Source organism: Dromiciops gliroides, chromosome 2 (assembly GCF_019393635.1).
Source record: "Dromiciops gliroides isolate mDroGli1 chromosome 2, mDroGli1.pri, whole genome shotgun sequence".
NCBI lineage: Eukaryota > Metazoa > Chordata > Mammalia > Microbiotheria > Microbiotheriidae > Dromiciops > Dromiciops gliroides.
In genome coordinates, this window is record NC_057862.1 from 434,104,517 (window position 1) to 434,116,015 (window position 11,499).

Consider the following 11,499-nt stretch of genomic DNA (forward strand, 5'->3'; position numbering starts at 1 on the left):
TTGTACACAAGTTCTAAGAGCATATAAATGGCTTAAGAATGTCTTCTGCTCAATTTTTCTCTCCACCATCCTTTCCACTTTATTCCCACTACCAGGACAGGCCTTCATCACCTCATGTATATCACAATAACTTCCTAACTCGTCTCCCTGTTTCAGTATTTCCCAATGCTTACATAGCTATAACACATATTTCTGCCCCAGCAGTCTTCCCAAAACATATTTCTGATCATGTCTGATGTTAGATCCATATGCAGCTAGATGGTTCCATGACTACACCCCTGGGACTGGACTCAGGAAGAACTGAGTCCAAACCCAGCTTCAGTTGCTTAGTGGTTGTATGGCCCTGGGCAAGTCATTTAATCTCTGTTTGCCTCAGTTTCCTCAACTATAAAATGGAGGTAATATTATATAAACCTCCTTCCTTCAGGGTTGTTGTGAGGAGCGATTGAAATAATATTTGTAAAAGCACTTAGTAAAATGCCTAGCACATAGTAGGTATTACATAAATGCTTATGCCCTTCCCTCCCCTCCTAATAAAAAACCTAAAACGATTTCATATTGCCTACCACATAAAAACCTAACCTCATTTTAACCTTTGCTTAATCATTTACTTTCTTGTTATATCAGTCTCCCATGCATGTCTTTTCTTCCCAGTAGAATTAGAATCTCAGCTTGAGGGGCGTCAGTGGTCATCTTGTACTAAATATCCTTCAACAGGAATCTTCTCATATTCTCAACAATATTCCCAACAAGTATTCTTACAACTCTAAAACATCCAGTGATAAGAATTTTTTATCAAGCAGCTGGCCTGGAGTCAGGAAGACCTGAGTTCAAATGTGATCTCAGACAATCACCAGCTGTGTGACCCTGAGCAAGTCACTTAACCTCAGTTTCTTCATCTAGAAAATGGGAATATTAATAGAACCTACCTCTCAGGGTTATCATTAAGGGTTAAATGAAATAATATTTGTAAAGCACTTGGCACATAGTAAGTGACATATAAATGTTAGCTGTTATTATTATTATTGGATTGTAAGCTCCTTGAAGGCATATACTTGTTACCTCTTTCTGTATCTCCAGTGCTTAGCACAGGGCATGGCACATAGGAGGAGTTTAATAAATGTTGATTAATTGGTTAATTGATTGGTTGATTGATTACTTCATTTCATTTTTTAATAGCTCTCATTTTTCCCTTATACTAAGCTGAACTCTGTTTCTCTACAATTTCCACCCACTGCCTTCATCTGAAAGGAAGCAAAATAAATTGAATGCCTCTTCCACCTGAAAGCCCTTCAAATACTAAAAGACACCTATCTAAACTTTCTCTTCTAAATATCCCCATTTCCTTCAACTAATCCTTATATAATCCATTATATTGCATGGATTCTAATCTTCAGATATTTTGTCTTTAGTCTATTTTGTATCAGTTCTGAATACAGAATTTCCTGAATCCAGTAGCTGATGAGTTGAAGGGATACTGTGTCCCTATGACACAGGTTAACATATATTCCACAGGCAGTTGAAAAATGGGGACTGCAATTGTGGTGGATAATGGTGGATGGTACCCACTCTATCCTGTCACATAGTCTAGAGATTTCAACTTTACTCAGGAACTTTAGGAAAGCACTTAAGGGTTTAGAGGAAAAGAATTATTCTGGCAGGATGTATGATTGAGAGAGGGGGTGAGGAAAGAGGAGCATGGATTGGGAAGAGGGAGGAGGGGTTGTCTTGTACTGTGGTACCCAACAGCATTTGCTCAGAGGTGAGGGCGTGGGAGGGAACACACTAAGAGAGTGTGTCATGTATTGTCAAAGACCATAGGGAGGCAGCACTTCATCAAATATCAGTACAGTACTGAGGCAGTCAAATGTTTTTTCTTTTTTTACTTATGTCTCTTGTTTTCACATCACTTTCATTTCCAAGTGTATCCCCCGTGGGCTCTGCTACCCAGGAAGCCATCCCTTGTTACAAGAGTTTAAAAACAAAGGAGGAAAAGTGAGGAAGCATTTCAGAAAAAACCAACCAACACATCAGCTGAGTCTGATAATGTATAATATTCCACAGTCATAGTCCCCCACCCCTGCAAAGAAAAGAAAGAGGTACATTTTGTCAAGTCTTCTCCAGGGTCAAGCTTTGTCATTATAATGACACAGTATTCTGTTTTCCTTTTTTTAAAAAACTTCTTTCAATTTACATTGTTGTAACATTGTGCATATTGTTTTCCTAGTCCTTCTTCACTCTAAATCAGTTTATATATCTTCCTTCCCATAATTTTCTGAGTTTTTCCTATTTGTCACTTCTTATGGTGAAGAAACATTCCACTACATTCATGTGCCCAAATATATTTAGCCATGCTTCAGGCAATGGGAATCGACTTTGCTTCCTGTTTGCTACTGCAAAATGGGTAGCTATGATTATCTTGGTGTTTCTTTCTTTTACATGTTATGGGGGTGGGGGGGGGCAGCTAGATGGTGCAGTGGATAGAGCACTGGCCCTGGAATCAGGAGGACCTGAGTTCAAATCCAGCCTCAGACACTTAACACTTACTGGCTGTGTGACCCTGGGCAAGTCACTTAACCCCAATTGCCTCACCCAAAAAAAAAAAATTACATGTTATGGGGATATGCTTAACAGTGGGGTCTCTAATCAAAGGGTATTAACATTTTATTCACTTTTTTAAAGCATAATTCCAAATTGACTTTCAGAAGAGCTGAACTCATTCACAACTCTACCAACAATGTACTAGTATGCCTGCCTCTAATTGTTTTACCAACATTAACTATTTCCATCTTCTCTATTTTGTTGGGTATGACATAAAACCTCAAGGTTGGGGGCAGCCAGGTGGTGCAGTGGATGGAGCACCAGCCCTGGAGTCAGGAGGACCTGAGTTCAAATCCAGCCTCAGATACTTAACACTTACTAGCTGTGTGACCCTGGGCAAGTCACTTAACCCCAATTGCCTCACCAAATAAATAAATAAAAATTTTTTAAAAACCTCAAGGTTGTTTTCACAGGATCATAGGTATAGGCCTAGAAGGAACTCCAAAAGCCATCTAGTCCAACCCCTTAATTTTACAGATAAGGAAGGTGAGGAAAGACTTCAAGATGATTAAGTACAACCCTATAAAAGTACAGACTGATATACTCCATAAGAAGATAATCATATGAATTATATGTGAGGTGGGGAATATACATTTTTAAACTGCTTCCCCTCTCTTCAAGATGATTAATGATCACTGTTGGGAAGTGTCCAGCACTGGTGGGACTGTAATGCCTTTCCAACCCCCATAATCCTGTGCCTCTGAAAAGTCAAAGGGTTATATATCACAGCTCTGGGCTAGCAAACTCAAGTCCAGGTGTTGAGTGAGATGTGCCTCAAATGAGAAAATGAGAATGGTACAAACTCCCTGAGGTCAGATGAGCCAACAGGGGAGAGAAGGTGGTTAAACAGTGGAGAGGGGAATGTATGCATGCATGGTACGTTTTTAAGCTTAGTCTGCATTATTATTATTTTTTTTGGTCGCGGTAATAAGGGTTAAGTAACTTGCCCAGGGTCACACAGCTAGTAAGTATCAAGGGTTTGAGGCTGGATTTGAACTCAGGTCCTCCTGAATCCAGGGCTAGTGCTTTATCCACTGCGAAACCTGGCTGCCCCCTACTCTGCATTATTAACATAACTTTCTCCATCACTTTCTTAAGTCTAGACAATCAATAAAACCATAAATAGAGCCCTGATTTGTAGCATTTGCTGATTTTCAAGGTGCAACAGCTCATAGTGAAAATTTAACAATGCCAAGTTTGAGTTGGCTCTAGCACACCCCTGGAAGAAGAATCGTTCTTCTCCCCTTCTTCAAATATTAATTCATATACCACCTCTTCTATGAAGCTTTCCCTGATAGTGATCTCTCCTTCAATCAATAAGTGCTTATCAAGCCCCTATTATTTGCCAAGCACTGTGCTAGGTACTGCAGAAAACAATGGCAAATATGGAACAGCGCCTCTCCTCGAGGACTTTACCTTCTATTGAGGATGACAATATATACATTTATAGAGGATACATGCAAAATAAATTCAAGTGTGATGTGATGGACTGGCCAATAAGAGCTAGTCTTTAGATCATATGTGCACATATTCTGCTGTTTCCAATCCAAGGGAGCTGATTTCAGACCATGAGTGACTCAGGGGATTGGACTATATAAAAAGTCTTCTAAGTGGCTGCAGCTGGGAAGAAATGATGACTCAGGAGTGGCTGAGCTAGAAATGAATGTTGCAATCAAAAGGTTTGACCCACACATCTCTGTCTCTTTTTTGGCCACTTAGAGTAAGAGGAAGAGTACTGAGGGGGGCGGGGGGAGAGAACTGGCTAAATTTCTCCATCTTGGTGGGAGTGAGTACATGGTGCCTCTTTTTAAAAAATAAATAAATAAATAAATTTATTCTTTCCTGATTTTACAAGAATGAGAATTCCAAAATGAGAGTGCCCAGGCAAATGGATGAGTTTGGGAGAGCCACAGCTCACATCAAAGGACCTACCAGCAACCAGACTTAGCAGCAAAATCCACAGAAGCCAGTAGTAGCAGCCGCAGAAGCTGGGAGGTGACCAAGCATCAACCTGGAGATGAATATGCCCAGGCAGTAACCTTGAAAGAACTGAAGGGTGGGGAGAAATTTTAGGTCAAGTACCCTGCCTGGTCTAGCCAAAAGCAAATTGACTCACTCCGCTGAGATGCCATGCTCCATGAGGAGTAGTCCAGCTGAGTAGCAGAATGATTCATCTATCACTAATGCCATACCCCCTAGAAAATGTTATGAGGATTCCATGAAAAGAGAAAAGAACTTCCAGAGCCAAGAATTAGGAGGCACCCCCTTGGCCACATGTGTTCATACAAGTACCTCAAGACCATTGTACTTTTCAGTTTGAGCAAAGTCTCTTCCAACAGATCTTATGTATGCAAGAAGAGCCTCCCATCTGCACCCCAGGTTTAGAAGGAATGTTTTATATCAATTGTTCAAGCTGTACCTCCTCAATAAATCCCTCTCCTAAAAGGCAATTGTTATCAAGGGCAAGCACACTGGGGACAACTCAGGAGCTATAGTATCAGAAATCTCTACTGGATCTTCAAAGAACCAGGATGACTAGGAAGAAGCACAGATTAAGACTAAAGTAGGTTTTCTCAGTGCAGAGTCTTCCTAGAGTCCCCGGAGAGTAACACTTTGTTGTCTCCCCAGAACCTCTGAAAAGGATTGGAGGATCCAGGAATGAAGGGACAATTACAGAGGGATGAAACTCCAAAAGCAGAAGAAATATCAAGAAGCAATGAAGCAGACTTCTGGGTTGGAGCAAAGATGGCAGAGGAAAGACAGTGAGCTCTCGAACTCATGGCATGATCACTCCAAAAAAATCCAAATAATGCCATAGTACAATTCCTGGAGCAGGAAAACCCACAGAAGAATGTGCTGAAATCATCTTCCAACCAAGGACAGCTTAGAAGGTCGGAAAGAGGGAGCTGCTGTGCTGAGACAGTAGGAGAGCCCAACCTCACAGTCACTCTGACACAGATCCAGTCCTAGGAAGGCCTTGCCAGAGAAAGATTCCCCCCCCCCCCCCCGAGCCTCTGAATCAGCTGCAGTGCCAGTGTTGTCAGGAACTAAGCTCACAGTCTGGTGAGAGGGCTGAGCCCTTGATAGGAGGGAGAAAACAGGGGTCTGTGCTGGTGCTGAGGTAGAGCTTGAGTTTTTCACCCCTGCTGGGAACCAAGAGGTAGGTTTGAGTAGCAGTGGGCCAGTTGGGAGAGGGGCACAGGCTCATCAGAGCTGACAACTACAGCACACAAAGCTGGTTGATTAGCAACTTGGTCTGGGGTCATCTACAGACCAGGGAACAGGCCAGGCGAGTGAAGAACCTGATCCTCCTTAAAGCATACCTCCTGGGACCTTCTGAAGCTTGGGATAGTGCAGCCTGGAAACAGTTCCCCACTTTAAGGAGCTAAAAGCCAAGTAAAAGAAAGGCAAGTTGAGCAGACAGAGAAAGGTGAGGACCATAGAAAGTTTCTTCATTGACAAGGAAGATCGAGGTGCACCCTCAGAAGAAGATGTCACGGTCAGGGCCCCTATATCTAAAGCTTCCAAGAAAATTTGAATTGATCTCAGGCCATAGAGATGCTCAAAAAGGACTTTGAAGATAAAGTTAGAGAGGTAGAGGAAAGATGGAAAGAGAAATGAGGGTGATGCAGGAAAGACATGAGAAAAAAGTCAACAGCTTGAAAAGCCAAATTGGTCTAAGGGAAAAGGAGGTACAAAAGCTCTCTGATGAAAATAATAGCCTAAGAATTAGGAGTGAACAAATGGAAGCTAGTGACTTTATGAGAAACCAAGACACAATAAAGCAAATCCAAATGAATAAAAAAGTAGAGGGCAATGCGAAATATCTTCTGGGAAAAAATGCTGACCTGTAAAATAGGTCCAGGAGAGATAATTTTAAAATGATTGGTCTACCTGAAAACCATGACCAAGGAAAGAGCTTAGACATCATCTTCCAAGGAATTGTCAGGGAAAATTGCCCTGATATTCTAGAAGCAGAAGATAAAATAGAAATTGAAAGAACCCACCAATCACCTCCAGAAAGAGATCCCCAAAGGAAAACTCCTAGGAATATGATAGCCAAATTCCAGAGCTCTCAGGTCAAGGAGAAAATATTGCAAGCTGCCAAAAAGAAAGAATTCAAGTACTGTGGAGCTCCAGTCAGGATAGCACAAGATCTAGCAGCTTCTACATTAAAGGACTGGAGGGCACGGAATATGATATTCCAGAGGAAAAAGGAATTGGGATTACAACCAAGAATCACCTACCCAGAAAAACTGATCATAATCTTTCAGAGGAAAAAATGGGACTTCGATGAAAAAGATGTTTTTCAGATATTTGTGATGAAAAGACCTGAACTGAATGGCAAATTTGACTTGCAAATACAAGACCCTAGAGAACCATAAAAAATTGGAGTTGGGGGACATACCTGGAGTCATGCAGTGGGTGACTGTCTTGTGTCTGAGGTTGAGTTTTGTCTGGGATCCCCCTGGGTCCAGGGTGGATGCTTTGTCCACTATGTCACCTAGCTATCCCATGATGACATCTTTAAGGTTTAATTGAGGGGTGAGGGAAATGCACTGGGGGAGGGGGAAGGGCAGAGGTAGCATGGGGTGAAATTCTACATAAAAGAAGCAGGAAAGGGCTTATGGAGTGGGGGAGGAGATGGGGGAGGAGCAGGGCAGTAAATGAATAATACACTCATCAGAAAAGGCTCAAAGACCTCAAACTCATCAGAGTTGCCTCGAGGGATTAACACACACACCCAACTGGGTAGAGTAATCTGTTTTTAATCTGGGCAGTAAATGAGCCTAACACTCATCAGAATTGGCTCAAAGACTTCAATCTCATCAAAATTGGCTCAAGGAAGGAATAACATACACACTCAATTGGGTAGAGTAATCTCTCTAACCCTGCAGGAAAATAGGAGGGGAAGGGGATAAAGAGAGAGGGGCAAAAGAAGGAAGGGCAGATTGGGGGGGAGGGGACAGACAGAAGTAAATCCCTTTTGAAGAGGGATAGGATGAAAGAAAATGGATAATAGAATAAATATCATGGGGAAGGGAATAGGATGGAAGGGAAACAGTTAACAATAATAATCATGAAAAAGAGGAAGGGGGGGAATTGTACCCAAAAAATATTTATAGCAACTCTTTGTGGTGGCTAAGAATTGAGAATCAAGGGAATGTCCATCAATTGAGGAATGACTGAAGAAGCTGTGGTATATGATTGTAGTGGAATGTAGTGCTATAGGAAATGACAAACAGGATGATGCCAGAAAAACCTGGAAAGACTCATGAACTGATGTATAGTGAAGTGAGCAGAGCTGGGAGGACAATGTGCATAGTGACAGCAGTATTATTCAATGAGCAATTGTGAATGACTTAACTACTCTCAGCAATACAATGATCCAAGACAATCCCAAGGAACTGATGATGAAGCATGATATCCACCCCATAGAAAGAACTGATAAAAAGAGCAATTGTGGATTGTACATACATAACCTGGTTGAAGTCTTGTGGAGGGGGGAAGAAGAAGAAGGAGAAGAAGAAGAAGAAGAAGAAGAAGAAGAAGAAGAAGAAGAAGAAGAAGAAGAAGAAGAAGAAGAAGAAGAAGAAGAAGAAGAAGAAATGAAGAGTCAGGCTCTACTTTACAAACTCAGCCCCTGGCAGCAATCAGTGGCAAGTTTCTCTGATAAAAGCCTCATTTCCAAGATATCTAAGGAACTGAGGACGAGCTGCTAAGAACATGTGCCCTTTTCTTTTCTTTTTTTTTTTCTTTCCTCATCCCCACCCAGTCTCCCTTTCTTCTTTCAGCTACATTCTCACCCCACTCCTCCTCCACCACAACCCTTAGAATGTAAGTTCCTGGGGCAGCTAGGTGGCGCAGTGGATAGAGCACGGGCCCTGGATTCAGGAGTACCTGAGTTCAAATCCGGCCTCAGACACTTACTGGCTGTGTGACCCTAGGCAAGTCACTTAACCCCCATTGCCCTGCTAAAATAAAAATTAAAAAAGAATGTAAGTTCCTCCAGCCTCCTTAGAAGCAGTTGGTAGTACAATGGATAGAGCTCTGAGCCTGGAGTCAAGAAGACCTGAGTTCAAATTCAGCCTCAGATACTTGTGAGAGAAATTATTATTAATAACCAATAATTTGGGGAGATTCAGAGTTGGTTTCTTTTAAATTCCTGATTTTAAAAAGTTCAGTTTCTTGAAGATCATTGCTAAAAATAAAATTAGACCCACCCTGGGGCCACCATTGTCTCCTGCTCAGGCTTGGGTGGGGCATACATTCTTTGAACAGATAGCCCAAAACTGGGGGTGGTCTGGATATAGAGATCATTTCTCTAAGGGTGACATGATGTCTTTCTCAGCCCCTCTTTTTAATATAACCCAGCTCCCACTGTGTTAACCAATCAGAGTTGATTGCCACTCCTCTCCCAAAAGAACATATATTAATAATGGTCTAGCCTTATTAATAAAATTATTAAATTACCCAGAAACTATCTCTCAAACCTTTTTAATCATCACACTTGCTGTGTGACCCTGCACAAATCACTTAACCTCTGTCTGCCTCAATTGTAAAATAGGGATAATAGTACCTCCCTCAACAAGGTTGTGAGAATCAAATGAGATAATATTTGTAAAAAAAAAAAAATGCTTAGTATGGTGCCTGCTATACTGTAGGCATTACAAAGATGTTTATTTCTCCCCCTCCCCCATTAGAATATAAGCTCTTCCAAAGTAGGGATTGTTTCATTCTTTATATTTTTGTTCCTAGCACTTAGTATAGTGCCTCACACATAGTAGCAGCTTTATAAATGTTTGGTGATTCTGTCTGAGCAAGAATGATCCCACCTTCCTTCTGCCTCCAGCCTATAGACTACATTATCAACTTTCACCTCTGAGCAAATGTTGTGGGGGCACCACAGTACAAGACAACCCCTCCTCCCTCTTCCCACATCCATACTCTTCCTTCCACACCCCCTCTCTCAACCATTTTTCATACAACCTGCCAGAAAAATTCTTTTCCTCTAAACCCTTAAGTGCTTTCCTAAAGCTCCTGAGTAAAGTTGAAATCTCTAGACTATGTGACAGGATAGAGTGGGTGCTATCCACCATAATCCACCACAGTTGCAGTCCCCACTTTCCAACTGCTTGTAGAACATATCTCAACCTGCATACTCTCGTGTAGCAGTCCATTCTCAATATGTCTAAAATCCATCACCCTCCACCTTACCATCTTCCTATTCCTGCCTCTCTTACCTCTATAAATGGCACCATGTTCCTCCCAGGCTAGAAACAGGAGGGTTATCTTCGATTTTTCTATTCCCTTCAATTCCTTTGATACACACCTAACTCCCATTCAGCATTTTGCCATATCCTATGGATTTTTACTTCCCAAAGTCTATTGCATTCAATTCAATAGATATTGAGTGACTATTTTATGCTTACCATGAAATATATAAAGTCTAGATAAAAAGTGGTTCTTGTCCTCAAGAAACATAACAGTCTAGGTTTACCAAGTTAGAGCTAGAAAGGACCCTTAAAAGCCATCTAATCCAACCCCATTGGAGGCCCAAAGACTTTAAGTGTTGTGCCCAAGGTCACACAAGTAAGTATAAGTGATAGAATTTGAACCCCTGCAACCAAAGTTAGTGCTTGTTCCACTGTCCCTCTATTACCATGGGTAGTCACATGTGTCTCTATTACACAAACATGGGACAGAGAGGATCACAGAAGATAAAAAGGGCAATTTTGATTACATAAAATTAAAAAGTTTTGGCAGAAACAAACTTAATGCAACTAAGATTAAAAAGGAAACTTTTAATTGAGTGGGAGAGAAAGCTTTGTAAATTTCTCTGATAAAGGTCTCCTTTCCAAGATATATAAGTAACTGAATCAAATGTATCATTAGAGCCGTTCTTCAATTGATATGAACAGGCAGTTCCCACAAGAAGAAATCCAAACTATATCTATAGCCATATGGGAAAAAAGTTCCTAATCACTAATAACTAGAAAAATTAAGCAAATTAAGCAAATCTGAGATTCTACTTGACACTCAACAGATTGGCAAAACTGACAGAAATGGAAAAAGACAAATGACTGGAGGTGATGAGTGGGAGGGGGAGATCGGAGAGTGGGAGTACATGTGCATTGTTGGTGGTACAGTGAATTTGTCCAGCCATTTTGTACAGAAATCAGTTAGTTTAGAACTCTGCTCCGAAAATTACTAATCTGTGCATACTCTTTGACCCAACAATACTACTATTAGGCCAGAGTTTTATTGAAGAAAGAGGAAAAGGTCCTATATGTACAAAAACACTTCTAGAAGTTCTTTTTGTAGTGGCAAAAAATTAAAACTAAGAAAGTATCTAGGAATTGAATTATGGCTGGACAAAATGTTTTAATATACTTTTATTTATTTCACTAAATATTTCCCAATTACATGTAAACAATTTAACATTCATTTTTTATATTTTTTAGTTCCAAATTCTCTCCCGCTTCACCCTTTGAGAAGGCAAGCATTATGAAATTGATTATACACTGCACTAGGCAGTGCAGTGGATAAAGCAGCAGCCCTGGATTCAGGAGGACATGAGTTCAAATCCGACCTCAGACACTTGACACTTGCTAGCTGTATGACCCTGGGCAAGTCACTTAACCCTCATTGCCCTGCAAAAAGAAAAAGAAAAAAATTATACATGTGAAGTCATTCAAAACATATTTCCTTATTAGCCATATTGTTAAATAAAATAGTTTTAAAAGTATACTTCAATCTTCACTCAAAATCCATCACTTCTCTCTCTAGAGGTGGATGGCATTTTTCATCATGAATCCTTTGGAATTGTCTTGAATCTTTGTCTTCATCAGAGTAGCTAAGTCTTTTATAGTTAGTTGATCATCCTTACAATATTTC